Here is a 21313-nt window from a genome sequence, read left to right on the forward strand (position 1 = left end):
TTATATCTAATGTTCAATTTATTTCTTATACCATACCAGAGAAAATATTACTGCCTCCTTTTCACAAATGAGGAACCTGGAATAGAAATGACATGCTCAACATAGCCTAGTCTGGGATTAGAACTCCTACTTGGTGTTTTCCCACAAGTAATACATAATTAACAAGGATTCTTAATTAAATAAGTAATATAATTTCTAAAGAAAATCCATGAGCATGAAGTTTATCTAATTGATCCTGGTGTTTGTTTCATAATTATGAGGAAAAACAAAATATATTTTGTTTGTTTTTATGGCTAAATTTTACTTTTATTCCCTCCACAGAAAACACTAAAGTAACTTTGAACCAAAAATACATGACTTTTTACCAACAGTGTAAAGGTGTTTCCTTCATGTGTAATATTAGGCAAAATTATATAAAGATAATAAGTTTTAATTTAAAACATTTTACCTGCTGTGATTCCTTCACTATCCATCAAGGTCACCTTAGTTTCTCTAAAGTTGAAGTTCAAAACTATCTTTTAAAAGAACTGGCACTTAGGGCTGGGGTGTAGCTCAGTGGTAGAGCACTTGCCTGGCATGTGTGAGGTACTGGGTTCAATTCTCAGCACTGCATAAAAATAAATGAATTGAAATAAAGGCATCGTGTCCATTTACAACTAAAAACAAATTAAAAAAAAAAAAAAAAAGAACTGGCACTTAATCCAGTTGTCCTATCAACCCACAATTCTTTTATTCAGGCTTCCTTTTATCTCCAAGTTACAGACATACTAATGACAACTTCAAAATTCCCCACCTACAATCTTTGGAATCTAATTTCTTCAGGAAATTTACTTTGGCATCACTTTTAGGGTGGATGGATCTTCCTGGTTCTCAATTGCTGACACTTTCTCTTGAATGAATTCAAATGATAGTTATTCCAAAACTATCAAATTCAAGATTAGTATAGATCTGTGAACTATGCAAACACAATTAGACATATCTTCAACTTCAGACATCATATTTTCAAGAGAGAAGCCTTTAAAAAAAGGCCATCTTCATATTCACAATATGAAAAATGAAATACTGAATCAGCATAGCTCAGATTTCTCTCATGCTTATGTGTGTGTATATATGTGTGTGTGTGTGTCTGTTGCTGGTGACTGAACCCAGGGCCTTGTGCAAGTGAGGCAAGCACTCTACCAAATGAGCTATATCTCCAGTCCCTCTCATGCTTTTTTAAAAATATTTTTTTAGATGTTGATAGACCTTTATTTTATTCATTTACTTATATGTGGTGCTAAGATTTGAACCCAGTGCCTCACACATACTAGGCAAGCACTCTACCACTAAGCCACAACCCCAGCCCCTCTCTCATGTTTTTTAATTATCAACTTTTTATTCCTGGAACCAATCTCAAAGATTATCAATACCCCCATCATTTCAAACTGCCATAGGTATCATAATATTCCTTTGTATATGTTCAAAACTCACACTGAACAATTCACTCTGAACATTTTTATAATTTTTCTATATATTTTAATAAAACAGTTTGATATTTATCTGGCTCTTAAAATCCCAATTAGTAGGAGCTGGGGGTTTGATTCAGTGATAGAGTGCTTGTCCAGCATGCATGGAGCCCTGAATTCTATGCCTAGAACCTAAAAAGGTGTGTATGTGTGTGTGTGTGTGTGTGTGTGTGTGTGTGTGTGTGTATGTGTGTGTGTGTATAATTAGTAAACAGAACATATTACAAGATGGAGTGGCCGCCACTACTGCTGCTTCTCTCTCTCTCTCTCTCCTCATTAGCCTACATTGTTACATTGTAGGAAAACTCTAGCAACAGATATTTCATGACTGCTCTACTATAAAATTCCTCCAAAGGAGAGTCTGACTCTCTTTTTAAGTAAAAAAGCAAGACTGCTATCACTTAAAAATTATATAAACAAACAATAAAAGAGAAATAATAGTTCTTTCCCAGAAGTCTTTCATGTTAGAAAGTTCTTAGAGTCCATCCTTTAGCGTGTCTTTCCAATATAGTCCCCAAAATCTTAAAAACAAAGTTGTTTGATAATTCATGATACTAGGGGTGGGGAGGGGGTGGAAGAAGAGAATAGAATGAGACAAACATCATTACCCTATGTACATGTATGAATAGGCAAATGGTATCATTGTACTTCATGTACAACCAGAGAAATAATAGGTGTACTCCATTTGTACAATGAATCAAAAATTTTTAAAAAGAAACTAAGGATTAAAAGAGAAAAAAAAATAGCTTCACAGATCAAAAACCATGACAGGCAGCTACATGTTCAACAACAGAATACTGAGTAAATAAATTATGGTAACTATACTATATAAGCTTTTACACAGTCACTAAAAATGTATATGCAATTAAAATGAAAGGAAAACATACACTTATTGCTCAATTGATATTGTTGAATGAACAAATTAATAAATCCAAGTGGAAGTAGACATAAGATTCAAAATTGTGAATACTGAATAATCAAGATTTTACTGACTCAACCAAATACATATATACTGAAAAGATGCCAGAAAGAAAAAAATATATAATAGAGGTATATGTCCTTCAAGGTGTTAAATACACAGTTAAAGAGAATAACTTCTAATTTTTATGATTTTCTGAAATTTATATCATAAATGTGTGTTGTTTTGAAATGGAAACAATTACTAAGAAGAAATCTTTATCTGCTTTTCTAAAGAACTATGGAAAAATAGCAAATTAATGATTCCCTAAAGGCAGTTCATTCAGACTTTGCAGTGTGGACACAATTTCCTTAATGTTTACCCTTGACCCAATTGTTGATTTTGAGTTTTACTTGCAAAATAAAGAGTGAACCAAAAGCAAAAAATAATAATAATAATAATAATTCACGGTACTGCCAGTACATCCATTGTAGCATCACAAGTGAACTCCTCTTTTCCTACTAATATTATATTATTGACAAGAACAATATCAGAACATACACAAGACAGCCACTGCAGTACATTGAGCAACACAGAGACAGCGCCGGGGCAAGTGAGGGGATGGGCACTGGGCAACTCTGTGCCTTGCTGAGGAAAAACAACTAAACATGGGCAAAGGAGATCCTAAGAAGCCGAGAGGCAAAATATCATCAAATGCATTCTTTGTGAAAACTTGCTGGGAGGAGCACAAGAAGAAGCACCCAGATACTTCAATCAACTTTCCAGTTTTCTAAGAAGTGCTCAGAGAGGTGGAAGACCATGTCTGCTAAAGAGAAAGGAAAAATTGAAGACATGGCAAAGGCAGACAAAGCCCGTTATGAAAGAGAAATGAAAACCTATATCCCTCCTAAAGGGGAGACAAAAAAGTAGTTCAAAGATCCCAACACACCCAAGCGGTCTCCATCGGCCTTCTTCTTACTCTGTTCTGAGTATCGCCCAAAAATCAAAGGAGAACATCCTGGCCTATCCATTGGTGATGTTTCAAATAAACTGGGAAAGATGTGGAACAACACTGCTGCAGATGATAAGCAGCCTTATGAAAGGAAAACTGCTAAGCTGAAGGAAAATACGAAAAGGATATTGCTGCCTATCGAGCTAAAGGAAAATCTGATGCAGCAAAAAAGGGAGTTGTCAAGACTGAGAAAAGCAAGAAAAAGAAGGAGGAGGAGGAAGATGAAGAGGATGAGGAGGAAAAGGAATATGAAGAAGATGAGGATGAAGAAGATGATGATGATGAATAAGTTGGTTCTAGCGCAGTTTTCTTTTTCTTGTCTATAAAGCATTTAACCCCCCTGTACACAACTCACTCCTTTTAAAGAAAAAAACTGAAATGTAAGGCTGTGTAAGATTTGTTTTTAAACTATACAGTGTCTTTTTTTGTATAGTTAACACACTACCAAATGTGTCTTCAGATAGCCCTGTGGAATTTTCAATAGCCACTAACTTTGCTTGGTACAGTATGGGGGTTGTAAATTGGCATGGAAATTTAAAGCAGGTTCTTGTTGGTGCACAGCACAAATGAGTTATATATGGGGACAGTAGTTTTTCATTTTCAGTTGTCTCTGATGCAGCTTATACAAAATAATTGTTTTCTGTTAACTGAACACCACTCTGTAATTGCAAAAAAATGTTGACATTCTGAATGCTTCTAAGTAAATACAATTTTTTTCTATTAAAAAAAAGAACATACATAAACCCACCTTCCATTAATAGAAAACCAAAACCTGCAAAGCACAACCTATTTATATTCCATGTCTTCTACTGTTAAAATAAATTCCAAAGAAAAAAATAACATTAAGGAATTAGCACAGATTGAGATTTCAGATAAAGTATACTCTTTTTTAAAATGTATTTATTTTGATTCATTGTAAACAAATGGGGTACAACTTGTTTCTCTGGTTGTACATAAAGTAGAGTTATACCATTTGTAAATAGGGTAATGATGTTTGTCTCATTCTGTTATTTTTTCTTTCTCCCACCCTCAGAAAAGCATACTCTTGATCTACCTACAACTAAGTCTCAAACTCCCCCAAACTTCTCCTGACGCTTGATAGCTATTTGCTATTTCAGACAAGAGTATAAACTACACTCCAAGCTTACACCTACAATCCATATTAATGAGCAGGGTACTCAGATACAAGGTCATCAAAATGAAGAAAAGTTCTAAACCACAAGAATAAGCTGCATTTAAAGAAAGTACTCAAGTATCAGGCCAGTGCCAGAATCCAAAATTCAATAAATGATAAAATGCTGGCCCTAGTAAGAATGAGAAAGTTCCTAGATCTCTCATTTTAATAAATGCAGCACAAACCTAAAAGCCAGCAAGCAAGAACTTAAAATGGAATTAATCACTACATGTAGTTGATTTAATCCATATTCATACTAATGACAGGTAACAAAAAAATAACTAGTCTAGAAATTTACTAATAAAGTCAATAATAAATAGCTGACAGAATAGAAGCAAAAGACAGAGACAGACAGACAGGGTGGATATACATCAGAATACTGGAAAGGGGGAAAAAGTAAAAGGAAATGTTAGGCCCAGAATCTTGATATGGTATGCATCTTGATACCAAAGCAGGTATTTTCAATCTTTTTTTCTGAGGGAATTTATCATATTTTGAGAGCTGGTAGAGGGAAAATAATACAGAGTTGAGAAGACGTGCTTTCCCAGGAAAGATTCCCCAGTGACCTAACTGGCTTAATGATGGTGATGATAAAAGTAACAATAACAAACCACCAAGTACTCACTATGTATTCAGTGCTTTACATGTATTATATCATTAAATATTCACTACTGCTATATGACATAGATTCTATTATCCCAATTTACAAATGTAGTTTGGGAAGATTAAGACGTGAATTCCAAAAGTCACATGCAAACAGAACCAAGATTAAACCCTGGGTCTACCTGACTCCAAAGCCAATGCTACCATTATGTTATATAAACTCACCAGTTAGCAATGGTGATAAGCAGCATGGAATGTGGAGAGGAAGTACCAGCATAGCAACCACACAGATCACCTTTGAAGATCAACAATTGAGAATGACTCAATAGGGAATCCCTGATGTGCACTGTTGCACCCATCAGGTGAAATCAACCGATGGACAGAAAAAAGGGATGAGAACTGAGGCAAAGCTAATTGTTAGGCAGTATTAAGTTACAAATGCAACAAAATAAGGAAGAACAAAATATGAAATAGAGAAAACTGAGGGTCCCATACTTATTTAACTCTTAAAAATCTTTTTTCTTTCTTTCTCCCTTTTTGTCTTTGAATGATCATCATTATTCTTTGAAATTCTGATTTGCAGGACAGGAAAGAAAAAATACTGTTCAAGACTATTCACTCTTTGAACCCTGAGTTGGTTAAGTTATATCTACTTAATACATTAATGTGCCAAATACACAACTATTCTAATTTTTTAGCAATATACAACTTAATGAAATAATATTTTCTTCTTTCAAAACATTCCCCCAAATTTTATGTCTATTGTCAAATCTAATCAAATTTCTATAAATAGGCACATCAATATGACATAACTAGCAAAACTGAACATTAGAAAGTTGGTAAAATTTCCATTATCCCATATCCACTAAGGTTGTATCTTAATATTACATATAATAGACAATGACATCAGTAAGAGAGTTCAGTCATCCCTTCCAAAAGCTTAGCACAATAAAATCTTACTTCTGTTAAAATTTAATGCTATGCAGACAACAATACAGATACAAAATCAATTTTACAAGGAGATAACTTTAAAATTTATTTTAAATGAAAAACTGATGGTTTATGCTAAAGATTTTATCTACATGTTTTAATTGTACCAACTAGGAATGCATAAAATCACTGTCAAAAACATAGCTAAAAATTTAAGTACAAACCTGTTTTCTATTTTTATTCTGTCAAATCACAGAGTGAATTGTTGAAATATGAGTTACTACATAGTATTTGATCGTCTAATACAACAAACTTATGGAATTAAAATAAGTAAATTATCTTCCACAGATGCCTTTTTGAATCATGTACATAGGACTCCACCTAGTGGTAAGAAAATTAAAAATAAAATGAAGATTAAAATGTTAAATTGGTTCACCAAAAATTAATGCTGTCATCACTGAACCAAATATCTTAACGGAGAAACTAACTCTATTATTATTATAGATGCTATATTCCGTAAATAAAATAAATGACCTACCAATCATATTTCACAATCATATTTCATATTTTATCTTTGTGAGGAAAAAGTCTATTTCTAATGAAGGAAAAAAACATTCACAAGGTAATATAAGAAAAGGACTCAGTTCTGGTAACATTTGAGGATATTTTTCATTAAAAAGCACATAATAACATTTTTTTAAAAGCACACAATATCCTTATACTGTTTCCAGTATTTTTTTCTTTCACTGCATCTAAATTATAAAGAATAATTCCACCATAATATCTGGAAAGAAAATAAAATGTGTTAGCTTCCTGGGAAATAGTTTTTGTTTTACTAAAATATTATTTGTACTTTTTAGTAAAGCTGGCATACTCTCAAAGCACCTAGTCCTAATTTCCCCCAAATTACGTATGTTTACCAGAATACTATAGTTTCTTTTCTAGACAAAACAAAAATGGCTTTTCTCCATCCCCAAATACTTCATTTTCTAATAGGATAGACACACTGGTTGTGTAACCACAAGAGAATGGTCAAGGCCTATGTCTGCATACTGCCTAATGTAAAACAGTCACCTAGAGTACTGTCCATTAAAATGATAGCCACTGGCAGACTTTCCTAGGAATTTTATTTAATGACAATCAGCTGCTTTTAAGAAAAACAAAGACTAGCAAGAAAATGGACTTTCAAATACTGGGAAGCTAGAAAAAAAGATTTTTTTATGACTGGGCATTAAAGATACCTTTTACTTTTTGGTGTCAAATATATTTCTACAAACCTTTACTAGAAAACAAAATTTCACTCTTTTATCTGTAATAATATTGTATCAATTACTTCTGACTTCCTGTGGATGCTTTTTAATGTCATCTTATACCTTTTCAAAAGATTAACCACATTTTTTCACCAGTTCCTCAATGCCGTAACAGTCTTAATTTAGTATTTTTGGTAATAAAACTGCTTTTGTGTTCTTTTAAGCATTCTATATTCTCTCAGTCTACAGGCATTTTTGCTATTTTTCATTAATACTTCAAATAGCATATCAAGCTTAATTTCTAACATCAGCATTAGCATACTTCTAATACAAATTTAATATTTCATGATAATGACATTGCTTATGATACTTCTTTCGCAACTGCATATTTATAATTAATTATTTTTAGGTTCTGGGTATGAATCTTAGTGGTAAGTACTAAAATGTTACCAACTTCAAAAATGTTTTGAATATTAAATATATTTATAAGACAATTAACTACCCTATGATTACCAGTTTTTGACAAACCAAACATTAAAATACTACTATGAAGACAATGTTTTAAGTCATTACAAAAAAAAAAAAAAAAACTGTTCAGAAATTTCCAGAAGTTATTTAAACCATCCCATCTAATATATTCTGCTTACTATCAATCTCAAAATACTTTTAAAAATATAATTTTGGTATACTGGTAAAAATTGTCACACAGATTTCTCTCTCTCTCTCTCTCTCTCTCTCTCTCTCTCTCGTGTGTGTTTTGTTTTTGTTTCTAGTTTTGTTGGTACTAGGTACTGAATTCAGGGTTGCTCTACCACTAAGCTATACCCCTTTCTGTTTTTTATTTTGAGAAAGTTCTGCTAAGTTTCTGAAGCTAGCCTAGAACTTGTGATCCTCCTGCCTCAGCCTCCCAAATTGCTGGGATTACAAGCATGCAACATCACATTGGCGCACATAAATTGTTAAAGCTCTTTGAGAACAGAACATATGAACACCTCAAGTATAACAGGGTAGTTAAACAGCAAAAAGTAAGTTTCTGAAATTCAGTGAGACCTTACTATGCCTAGATAAACTCACTAGCAGTTCTCTGTGCCTCCTATATGGAGCCTGGAAACTAGAGGAGGAAGTTACATTGAGATATTCTATTTGTTCCTTACTATTTGTTTTTGTGTTCTTGGCTATATGTATAGGGAATCTAATCCAATGTTTTAGTGGAGCAATCTCTAGTACGAGTTTATGATCCACTTGATCCTGCCATTAGAGTCAGAGATAAGACTTGAAATACTGCAACTTTTTTCAGAAGACTTCAGATACAGTTAAGGCACTCAGGTTTTCAGTAAAAAACATGTAATAAACAATGGGCTAAAATATTTTTAAAAGACAGCAAATAAATTATCACAGGAGAGAAGAGTCATTTTTCATAAAATCATATGACCTGAAATTCACCTTTTGTAACTTGCTCTAAATAGCCACTCAATCTTGGGGGAAAAAATATTTCTACCATAGCTACTTAGCATCATGAACTAGCAATAAAGAATATAATCAATATAAAAGTATTATGGCCAGTAGTTCTAACATTTTCCCAACCATTTTATCAAATATGGCAAGCAGGAACAACAACTTTCCCATAACTTTCACTAATATTTTGTAAGCAGGAACAAATAAGAAATTAAATAACTCCAAAACAATAACAGTTGGACAAAAGAGGATTCTTTCCAAAATATTTACTAAGTATTACATGAGTACATGTACAACAGAAACTGGAAATCAAATACAGAAAACAGGCACAGACACAGGAAACTTTAATACAAAGGATAACTTGTTCCTTAAATCATTAAAATTTACCTGCACTGAGCCTAATTCTTCAAAGAAGCAGGAAAGTAACTGAAGTAGTTTTACAACACAGGTCCAAATTCTTTGATAAAGCTTATATTCAGAGGTAGGATCTATAGCTTACCCTTTGAATCTGGGCAGAGTTGTGATTATTTTGACCAATGGAATATGACAGAAATAATAAATACAATGTGATTTCAGAAAATAGAAAAGGTCATGCAATATCCACCTGGACTTCTTTAGAAAGCCATCTATCATGTAAGAAATCTGAATATCCTAAAAATGGCATGCTGAAGAAGTCACAGGTAGGCACTCCCAGTGACAGTCACAGCAACTGACAGCAATATAAGTGAGCCATCATGCCTGTTTAGTTCAGTTGAGCCTTCAGATGACTTCAACTCCAGTAAGTAGCTAAGAGCAACCAGCATCTGAGTACCACCATGCAATAGTTTGGATCTTAAGTGCTACCCAAAAGTTCACATGTTGGAGGCTTGGCCTCAGGGAAATGTTGTCGGGAGGTGGTGAAACCTTTAGGACACAGGGATTAGTGAGAGGTCTTAAGATCATTGGGGGCATGACCTTGAAGAAGAGTAGGACTACCTCCCAACCTCTTCCTCTTTCTCTCTTTTGCAACCTGGCTTCAAGTGAGTGGGTCTGCTCTACCATGTGCTCTAGCCACGATATACTGCCTTGCCACAGACCTAAAAACAATGAGCCAACCAATCATGGCCTGGAACCTCTGAATTATGAGTCAAACACACCTTTTCTCTTAGTGTGATATCATAGGTTTCTGTAACAGTAACAGAAAGCTGGCTAACACAAACCACGTAAGAGATGCCACGCTACAACTTCCCGTCTGAGTCCTTCCTGAATTCCCAAATAAAGGTTTCCAACTACAAGAGAAAATTTTTGAACATTTGCATAAAATACTTAAAATAGTATTAAATTAAATCCTTTTCAAAGATAATTCCCCCCCCTTTTTTTTTTTTCCCCCTTTTGGCATTAACACTTTTGGGTACTACTATAAACTTTTTGTGTTCCCAGGATATCCTTATCCTACCATATGCCCCAATACTAATTTTAAACTTTCTTCAAATTTCAACTCAAGAGAGTTTCTCCAGGATAATTTCATGAATAGACAATGTATAACTTTCTCATTACCTGGAATTTTCCCAGCTTTTCTACATAAAACCTATACTATACTTTTATTTTTTATTCAATTTGTAAGTGCTGTGAAGATACAAACTGGAAATCCTAATAAAAGAAAAAGGTTCACTAGAGGGCACCCTTCACCAAAAAGTATCCCCCAAAAATCTAATCTTTTACTACTGCATCAAAATATTTTGTGAATCTCATACTTAACCTAATTAACACTATGAAAGCAAAATAAAAGTAAGATTTTCTCATTTTTGAAGCTATTTTGTTATCTATTACTTTGATATAATTATTTAAAACAGCAGAACTACAAAACACCATAAGAATTCTCTAATCCTAGGCTCTTATGTTAAATGTGGACAATATGGCATAGGATAAGCTTTTATATATTGTATTGTGCCTGACATAGTAAACACTTGGGTACTTAAAGAATACACATAAAAATAATTTTACTAAAGAATATCTTAAAGTCAGTTTGAATTTAAAATAAGTATACTAAAAATACATGTAGTAGTCAGGTGCAATAGTGCACACCTGTAATCCCAGCAGTTTGGGAGACTGAGACAGAAGGATTACAAGTTCAAAACCAGCCTCAGCAACTTAGCAAGACTGTATCTCTAAATAAAATACTTTTTTTAAAGACTAGGGATGTGGCTCAGTAGTTAAGCACCCCTAGGTTCAATCCCTGTTGCAAAAAAAAAGTACATGCAGTATACTGAAAACTGATGGAAAATTAGCACTGATTCATAAATCCAAAAATCTGAAAAGAATTAGCAATCGAATATGAACAAAAAATGTATTTTACTTATATTCTTCATCAGCATTTGGAAACCTACAGATGATTTTTATGTGTTCATCCTAAAATTACTGAATGAAAAATAACCTAAAATTTCTAACAGATCTGAGATTTTTCAACCTAAACTAAATAACATCAGCCTTCTTACAGGAAAAGTATCTTAACTAAAGCTAATATTTTAAAAAGTATTTTTTGAAGTCCTAGAAAAGGTATCATTGTACAAAGTATATCCTGAAGTGAAAACAAAAACTTTACTAAATTGCAGAAAATACTAAGAATGAAAGCCAGGGCTAGGGATTCAGCTCAGTTAGAAGAGTGTTTGCCTAGTTATATGTAAGATCCTCGGTTTGATCCTCAGCACTACATTAAAAAAAGAGAGAGAGAGAGAAGAAAGAAAAAGAAAAAAAAGGAAAAGTCAAATGCACATATATTTAATTTTAACTGTGGAAGAAGAAAGAATCCCCCTCCAAAAAATATAGATTACATATTAACGTATAATACACATTACATATAAATCATCTATTTACAGGAATTTGCAGATTATTGACATTTTTAAAAGAAATCAAGTTGTAAACTTTTATTTCAAATTAAAAATGAAGTTCTTATAAATCTCAACCTGTCTAGGCATAAAACAATTCGAAAATCTTTAAAGGTGTATTAACAAAAACAAGGCTTCTTTCAAAAATGTGTTTGTCTTTACCAAAAATATGTCCAGGGCCCTCCTTGCCAAAAACGGCGTAGACTTCAAAGACTACAATGAAAAGGATTAAGAAAATCCAGATGAGACTTAACATCAGCAGTCACCTCAACATCAGTATGATGGCAACTTCAATACCAAATGCAATCACTTAGAAAACCCTAAACCATAAAATAGCAGAGACAAAAGCAGTGTATCTACCAGCTGAGAATTCCTCCACTCCAAAGGGTAAAGCATGGCAGGGCCGTCTAACACTGGCTTACCATCTCTACCATCACCTGGTTTAGTCAGCCAAAAAGAACAAATTAATATGAAATTCCAACAATAAGAAATGAATAAAAGACTGGAGCTTGAAGACCTTCAGTGTTTACTTTCTACCCATTGATCAAGTAACTAGAACTATCGGCATTATCTCTACAGCACGGAGATTTTATTATTTTTACCTAAAGATGTTTCCTTTTGGTAATGGCAAATATAAATAGTTTTAAAACAAGTATATAACAACTTATACATATTTAATTTTTATAATGTGATTGTCAAAAGACAAAGGATTTACCAAGTAAGTATATTCAGAAGTAGTACAGAGGAAACCAGAAACATGGTTACTCTAATAGAAGGCTGATCCCAACTCACATTATTGATCCTAACCACACAGTTTCCTTCCCTTTGTCATTTCACAGTGTTGTAACAGAGGAGAAAAAAGTTAAGAAGAGCAACTCTGGGTCCACTCAAAAGTAGAAAATAAGTTACAAAACAAAAACTAATATTTACATCTGTACTCATTATTTGTGACCTACAAAGCAATTTTGCATGCATCACTGTACTTGATCACAAGAATTCTGAGGAACTCTACAGGGCAACTGGTCTTCACTGCAAAAATTGCCACTGAAATTAAAAATTGTTGCTGAAATTAATTACTTTAAATATGTTAGTAGTATGATCACTGTCCATTTCCACAATTTCTTTCTTAGTACTAGGGCAATGCCTCAATTAATGAATTCTTTTAAAATTAAGCTCCTGTGTAGTGAAGTGGACAATACTAAAACATCAACAATATGTACACACACCCTCACAAACCACACAAAGGGGTTGGGTATGAAAATAAAAATACGTAAATAAACCACTGTACAGATACTACACCTACCCTACCAAACTAAAAAGAATCAGTCCTTTCAATAAGTGAGCACTAAAAACAAACTTGCTATACATTCTTTTTCACCATTGGAATGAATGAATAAGGATAAAAATGAAAAGGGAAGGTAAGGAGTTATCACACTTTTGTTTTTATATCATTTAGAAATGAAACAGGGCACAGGTAGAGATTTTTCTTGCACCAAGCAGCCCCCATCTCCTAGAGGAACAAGCTGGAGAATGTCTTTATTAAAGTTTCCAGAGCTCTATCTAGGAAATACAGAGGAAGAAGGTACCTCCATCACTTTTTTGGAGTTTATTTCAGGATCTGAGCCTCCTCAGATGTAGCACAGGTCCCATATACAACCCTTCCTCCCTGAGTTGAGTTCTGGTCACATTCCTTACTGCTCCATAACTTAAATAAACCCTCTTTTTTTCAAGTTTAGTTTTAATGATTTTGACTTTGCAGCTTTTATTATCTAATACTCTAAGATTAGAAGGCAAAACATAGTAATTAAGAGCACAAAGTCTCTGGAGTCAAATGACCTTCATTCAGTTAGTTCCAGTACTTACTGAAAGCCTGGAGTAAATCACCTTATCAGTCCCTACCTTGATTTCCTCATTTGCAAATGGGGGTTTAATGGTACCTCATTTACTTCTTGTGAAGTAAATTAAATAGATGCATTGAAGTGTTTAAAACTATAGCACATAGAAAACAGATGCTAACTATTACAGTTACTATCCAGATGATCACTTTTACCTCTGGGAACAAGAATCTTAAGCAAGAAATTAGAGTTAATATTACTGTACACAGAATTTGACAAAAAATAAGAAACACCTGAATGAGTAATACAAGGAAATAATCAGGTATATGTGCCCTGAAATGTAACAAACCATTAAGAATTTGGCTTGTAGAGTGCTTGAAACAGCATTTTAATAGGTATTGAATAATATTCAATTCAAACAGGATAAAGACACATACACCCATACACAGATACACTCAAAGGAAAAATATGAAAATTGCACACCAATATTAATTCAGTATTCTGAGTAGAAGAATTTTAAGTGTATTTTATACAAATACATTTGTTCAGGAAAAAAATTTAAATGAACAATTTTGTTTGTTTGATTTGGTGGTCGGAGAATGAATTCAGGGCTATGCACAACCCCTTTATATTTGAGACAGGTTCTCCCTAACTTACCCACGGTCTCCCTAACTTACCCATGTTCCCCTTGAACCTGCAATTTTCCTGCCTTAGCCTCCCAAGTAGCTGGGATTAGTTTTTGTTGTTGTTGTTGTTTGTTAGTTTTGTTTTTTGTTTACCATTTTGTGGTACTAGAAGAACCCAGAAATTTACACAGGCTAGGCCAGTGCTCTACCACTGAGCTACATCCCCAGTTAACATTTGAATCTTGTTTTTGTTTTTGTTTTTTTGTACTGGGATTGAACTCAGGAGTGCTTAATCACTGAGCAATATCCACAGCCCCCTTTTTAAAACTATATTTTATTTAGAGACAGAGTCTCACTAAATTGATTACGACCTCACTAAATTGCTGAGGCTGGCTTTGAACTTGCAATCCTCCTGCCTCAGTCTCCCAAGTTGCTGGGATTACAGACATGCACCACCATGCCTGGCATGCTAAAATTTTTATGATCAGAAAAAAGGTACTCTAATTTTGGTGGTGAAAACATACTGAAAATTATATACAATGGAGTTTACTGTTATTCAAAAATATCTTCAACAAGTCCATTTACAATGGCACATTTCAATAATCCCAGCAATTTGGGAGTTCAAGGTAGGAGGATCACAAGTTCAAAAACAGCCTCAGCAACTTAGTGACGCCCTAAGCAACTGTGTGAGACCCTGTCTCAAAATAAAAAATAAAAAGTGCTAGGGATGTTAGCTCAGTATTAAAACACCCTGGGTTCAATCCTTAGTACCACAGCAAATTAACAATAGGAAATATTTTATATATATATAAAATATATGCACATATACACACTATGTGTCAACATATCAACCATGGGTCTCAAGGACAATTTCATTAGGCCTATATTCAAGACTACATATTCACACATACACTGAGACACATATTTACACACAACTAAATAACACTGTATAGAACTTTAAAAGTCCATGCTGTAAGAAAGAATACACACACACACACACACACACACATACATGTGTATCCATGTAGAATGTGGGTGTCTAAGATGCAAAAATTTCATAGAGGAAAGAGGACCTATAATGGGAATTCAATAATAGGTAACACCTGCATAAGTGGAGAAATAAGAAGAGTAAAGACTGGTAAGAAAGAACATAGCAAAATGAAAAAGGCAGTTAAAGAGTTTAACTTTTATTATATAAAGGATATCTATTGTTAGTATTAATTGTTATAATTCTTAATACAGTAAATCTTTATTTAGGCTGTGGCATGAGGGTGGCAAGATCCTCCTCAGTGACTATGATAAAAGTTACGGGTCTTCTCCCCAGAAAAGTACATAAATACAACTGGAATAGATACCTTCTCCATGAGAACTGCTGCCCATCACAAGGCTGGGTAGAGCAGCCTAGCCTCTTCCAATCCCTTCACATTGCATCAGGAGTATACAACTAACCAAGGTGGTTCAATCTAAACACTTTTTCAGGAATTTTGAACAAGAATTTTAATGATCATCTCAGCCCTCAATCTAATTTTCAGCTTGTGCAGTAACAAAAAATGCTGAGAAGCACTACCACATTATAATCCAGAAATAAGGGTCTCAAGGCATATTTTAAATTAACAAACTCCTAAGGAAAAGAGCAAGTCAAACAGTTCTGCAGAATGAGCATGTCAAACAGTTTTGCAGAAAAATGAGGCTATATGATGATACCAATGATAATACATCATCTAACTTTTTTTCTAAATATCTATATATTGTACTGTTAAGTAAAGAATTCAGGCATGTATCCTAAAATACTGCTGTTGGATATCCAAATCTAATTAGGTATCCTGTAGTTGGAGAATAATTGTGAGTTTCTAACAATTCCTAGGGCTGGGGAGGGTAGTGGTATAAACACAAAGAATCCAAGTTTTTTCAACATAGAATAGTGAAAAAAAAAAATTCATGCTTATGGGGCTGGGGAGACAGCTCAGTTGGTAGAGCCCTGGGTTCAATCCCCAGCACCACAAAAAAAAAAAAAAAAAAAAAAAATTCATGCTTACAAAATATTCACCTCCTGTGAATTTTCCCATGAAATATTTCATCTAGTTTGCTACATGTGTTTTAAAATGCTTTATAAAATAATGACCAGGTGCTTCCTCAAATACAGTTGAAGACCTTCTGCCAAACTATTTTTAAATGACAGACCTAACATACCTAATTTTTTAAAAAGGGGTAGAGGTTTCTGGGAATAGAACCCAAGGCCTTGCACATCCCCAGTGTCCAAACAAAAGGACCATATGACCTGTAAAAGTATAAAGAACAAGCAAATAAATAAAGAATTATTTTTAATATATTTCTGTGTTTAATTTTTTGCCTTGATTTCCTCTCTGTGCAATTTCTATGACTTGTTCTCACTAACAATATCCTGTTCCAGGCACAGGAAAGAACCTAGTGTAGTTAGTTAATTAACATTACTTCCTATAACTAAAGTTGACATTCTGTAGTACTAACATTAAGGCTCACTATAATTCTGGATATCAGCATAGCACAATTGCTAATGAACATCCTTTATGGTGAAACCTAAATTTGTAATCAGCCAACACAGATTTGCAATAGACTTCCTCCTTCCTGTTTTCACATTCCTGACCAAAGAGATGTCTCTTCCTGTTGACTTTTGGGATACTTGGTAAAATGTAAAAGATAAAAAGTGGAAACACCAATATATATTTATTTGGTTTGTCCTCTTGGATAAATAATTGCCAAAATAAATTTTAGTTCACAAAGTTTAAATAATTAATCAGATTAATGAACACGGGCATAGATTATTTTCCTAGAAGACTTTAGAAAATTAAACAAAAATATAAGACTATGTATGGCAGAACTAATGTACATGTGCCAAATGGCTTAAGAGATGAACTATATGCTCTGCCAAAGTCCTTTACAGGAACAGTAATCTACAATTAAGGAAAATTTTGCTGAAAGGTTTACTTCTCAGCAAAGCAACAAAAAGTACATTATTCTGCATGGAAAACAAAACTAACTGAGACATACTTATGGTTTATGCAATTTGTAATGCTAAAAATTATACATGAAGTAGTCTACAAATATCTTCATTTTTCAAAAGCAAAGATGAACATTAATATCTATATACCCAAAACATAAACAAATTTTCAAAAAACAGACATTATAGAAGATATAAGAGACAAATGAATCAATAAAAAGGGACTTCAATACATCTCTCTCAATCCAAGAAAGATCAGGTGAAAAATAATATGAGGCTTTAGAAGATACAACAAACTTAACTAAGCATGTATGTATTTTAAACTGTTAATCCTAATAAAAAAGAACAGACCTTCTTTTCAAGAGCATATGAAATACTCAGAAAGCTAACCATATATTAAACCACATTTTCTGAGAAAACTTTTAAAGATTCATTATTTCATTTAAAAATAATAAACCTATTATATATTAATTTTTAAAAGTAATGATTCTGAAAAATAATATAAACAGACTGATCTAAATATAATGTAATAAAACTAGAATTTAAAGAAAACTACTTAAAAACTTTTGGATGAAAAGGAAAATGCAAAAATAAAACAATTTCTCTAAAACAACAATAAGGAAAATATAACAAAACATAGAATATGGTTAGAGTAAAACCAGATGTAAAGCAAAATCATCAGATAAGCATTAGTTATATCAACAAATTTTAAAAGATATAAAATACAAAAAGTTAGAAAAAGAATAAAATAAGCAGAAGCAACCATTAAAGAGAAGAGCAGAAATCGTTAGAAAATTAATGGAACTAATAAATCAAAAAACAGGTTTATTTTTAATAAATCGACAAACTAGACAAACCACTAGCTAACCTATGCGAGAAAATGAGTAAAATTGCAAATACCCAAAAGTAGAATTGATAATAGGCAAGTAATTATGAAAAACAAAAGAAATTATAAAAATGTAAAATCATATGATCATATTGTATAACTATTCAAACGTATTTCATAAATTTGAAGAAATGGATAAATTTTCAAAAGAATACAATTTATTGACCATCTAGAGATAGAAAGTCTAAAACAGACCAATTATCATAGAAGAAACAGAGAAAGGAGTTAGAAAACTCATCCACAAAGTTCCAGACCCACTTGATTTTCACTGGGGTAATTCTAAGAAACCTTTAAAGATTAGATAATATATTATGCAAAGCACAGAAAGAGCAAAAGTTCCAATTTTGTTTAATGAAATGGGCATACTATTGATTCAAAGTTCTGAAAATGATTGGACCAAAGAAGAAAATTACAGACCAATCTCACTTATGAATATCAATTTAAAAAATCATTAAAAGCATACTAACAGCAGACTCCAACAACACATTGAGAGAGCAAATCATCATCACCAAGTGAGATTTATTCTATAATGACAAATATTTCAATAATAGAAAATCCATTAATAAATTCAATTATATATTGATGAAGTCTAGGAGAAAAATCATATGACCATCTCCAAAGATGCAAAAAAGACATTTAACAAAATTAAACAGCATTTCTTGTTAAAAATACTAAGTAAAATGGTTATGGATAAATACCATTTAAACACGATAAAATATAAATACCTCAGCCCAAAAGCCAGAACTACCCTAATGAGAAAACACCAAAAGCTTTCCTGCTAAAGTCGAGAAAAAGTTGAAGATGCTGACTGACTCAGTTACAGGCTAAGTATCTCTAATATAAAATGCGTAAGTGTTTCAAATTATTTTTTTTTAATTTTGGGAAATGTATATATACATACTAAGATATCATGCACATAGCCAGAAGATAATTTAATATTCTTAATAACTGTTCTTGAAACAAAGTTTCATTGTGTGGAATATTTCCCTTGTGGCATCATATTGGTGATCAAAAAGTTTCAAATTTTGGATCAGGGATGCTCAATCTGTATTATGTTGCAATTTATTTATTAGACTATTAAAGTTAGATAAGAAAAAGCAATCTAATGTTTAAGAAGCGGAGAAGAAGAAATAAAATTATTTCTAAATGCAGGTTATATGATTATATACTTAGAAAACCCAACAGAACCCCTAGAGAAAATTGCTACAAACAATAAGAAAAACTTAAATAGCGTTTAACAGTTAAAATTTAGCTCAGGGCTGGGGATATAGCTCAGTTGGTAGAGCGCTTGCTTCACAAGCATAAGGCCCTGGGTTCAATTCCCCAGTACTGCAAAAAATAAATAAATAAATAAATAAAATTTAGCATACAGATCTGGGGGTGTAGCTCAGTGGTAGAGCACTTGCCAAGCATGCACAAGGCCCTGGGTTCAATCTCCTGATATATACAAAGATCACTAGTATTTGTATGTGTGTGCACATGTTAGTGTGTTTTAAGTCAATGGAAACTATAACAAAATATCTGAGAAAATTAACTTAAAAAGAGAAAAGGTATATTTTCTCACAGTTTGGGAGGTTCCAGTCTTTGAATGATTGGTCCCATTGCTTTGGACCTACAGCAACACAGCATATCATAAAAGAGTAAGGAAGCAGAATAGGAAGAAGGGGCTAGGATCCCGCAATCCCCTTCGAGGGCATGCTTCAGTGACCTAAGGTCCTCCAACTAGGCCTTATGTCCTACAGGTTCCACTGCCTCCAAACAGATCCACCCTAAAGATAAAATCTTTACTTAACAAATGGACCTTTGGGGGACACTTACCCAAACTAACTGTGTGTATGTGTGCACATACTAGTTACAAATAAATATATATATGCATTATAAAACATAATGTAAGAAAACACCTAATAAAAATAACAAGAAAAATAAAATACAACCATGTGTTGCTTACCAGGAATATGTTCATTCATTCTTTTTTTTCTTTTTTGTGATGCTGGAATCAAACCCAGGACCTGAACACATACTCCATGCTGCATGCTATACAAACTACCCCTCAGCCCCCAGAATATGTTCTAAGAAATGCACTGTTAGATGATTTTGTCATTGTGTGAACATTGTTGAGTATACTTAAGCAAACCTAGATAATAAAACCTACTTTTAGATTTTTTTTTTTAACTTTTTTTGTTAAAAAACTAAGGCACAGGGTTGAGGGCCCAATTAAAAACTAAGACACAGGGTTGAGAGTAAAGCTCAGGGGTAGAGAGCTTGCCTAGCAGGCACAAGATCAATCCTAAGGACATTAAAACAAAAAAAAAAAAAAAAAAAGAAAAGAAAGAAAGAAAGAAAGAAAAGAAAAAGAAACAAAACCGAAAACAAAAACACACCCCTTAACCTTGGCTACACAGGATCAGAATTATCATTATTACTGTCTTCCACTTGCATATCTTGTCTCACTAGAAGGGGTTCAGAAGTAATAACACACATGGAGCTATCATTTTCTATGATGATAGTTCCTTCACCTCTTGAAGGACCTGCCCGAGTCTGTTTTACAGCTAACTTTTTTTTTCAAGTAGAAGGACAGTATTTTAAAATAATGATAAAAAGTAAAACACATAAAGTAGCATAATCATTCATTATCACGTATTACAAAATTGTATGTGCTATGCTTTTATATGACTGGCAGCACAAGTTTCTTTACATCAGCCTCACCACAAACATGAGAGTAATGCACTACACTATGCATTCATTACCAAAGCTATGACATTACTAGGTGATAAGAATTTTATAGTTCCATTATAATCTTATGGGACCACCATAATATGTGTGTGGTTGACCAAAATAGCATTATGAGGCAAATGACTATACCTACACAAAATCTTAAGGAATTCTAAACGTTGTATGTGAAAAACTTTTAACCCAGAGTATGTTCTTGGATAGGAAGATTTAATATCACCAAGATGTAGGTTCTCCCTAATTGATTTATAAATTAAGTTAAATCCCAATAAAACACTTTGAAGATTTTTTGAGAGCTAGACAAGCTGATTATTAAGTTCATTTAGAAGAATAAACAAGAAAAGAGTTGCCAGGAAACCACTGTAAAAGATGAACAATGAGGTAGGGGTAGCCCAACCAGTTATAACGAACATCAAGGCCTCCATAATTAAAAATGAACAGTCACATAAACAATGAATGGAATAGAAAAACCAGATAAAATAAATTAAATCTTTGCAATGTACTCATTTTACATTTATATGATAGTCATGACTGTACATTTTTTAAAATTATCTTTTAGTAGTTTTGA

General features: G+C 33.0%; 1 protein-coding gene and 1 pseudogene across 8 annotated transcripts in view; one reads left to right on the forward strand and one right to left on the reverse strand.

The window, feature by feature from the left end:
• The window catches only part of EXOC6 (exocyst complex component 6), a 194901-nt gene that overhangs the window by 149575 nt on the left and 24013 nt on the right, over positions 1 to 21313 (reverse strand). The window contains exon 1 of one of the 7 annotated variants that reach the window (XM_079137557.1): positions 16343 to 17534. The exons of the other annotated variants lie outside the window; for them this stretch is intronic. The gene's annotated coding sequence lies outside the window, so the exon portion shown is untranslated. Of the gene's footprint in view, positions 1 to 16342; positions 17535 to 21313 lie in introns of those variants that run through there. 7 annotated transcript variants of the gene reach the window in all.
• LOC306659794 (high mobility group protein B1-like) lies at positions 1812 to 8077 on the forward strand (annotated as a pseudogene). The gene has a single exon. The product of its transcript is annotated as a high mobility group protein B1-like (transcript).

This window comes from Sciurus vulgaris, assembly GCF_902686455.1.
Source record: "Sciurus vulgaris genome assembly, chromosome: 4".
Taxonomy (NCBI): Eukaryota; Metazoa; Chordata; class Mammalia; order Rodentia; family Sciuridae; genus Sciurus; species Sciurus vulgaris.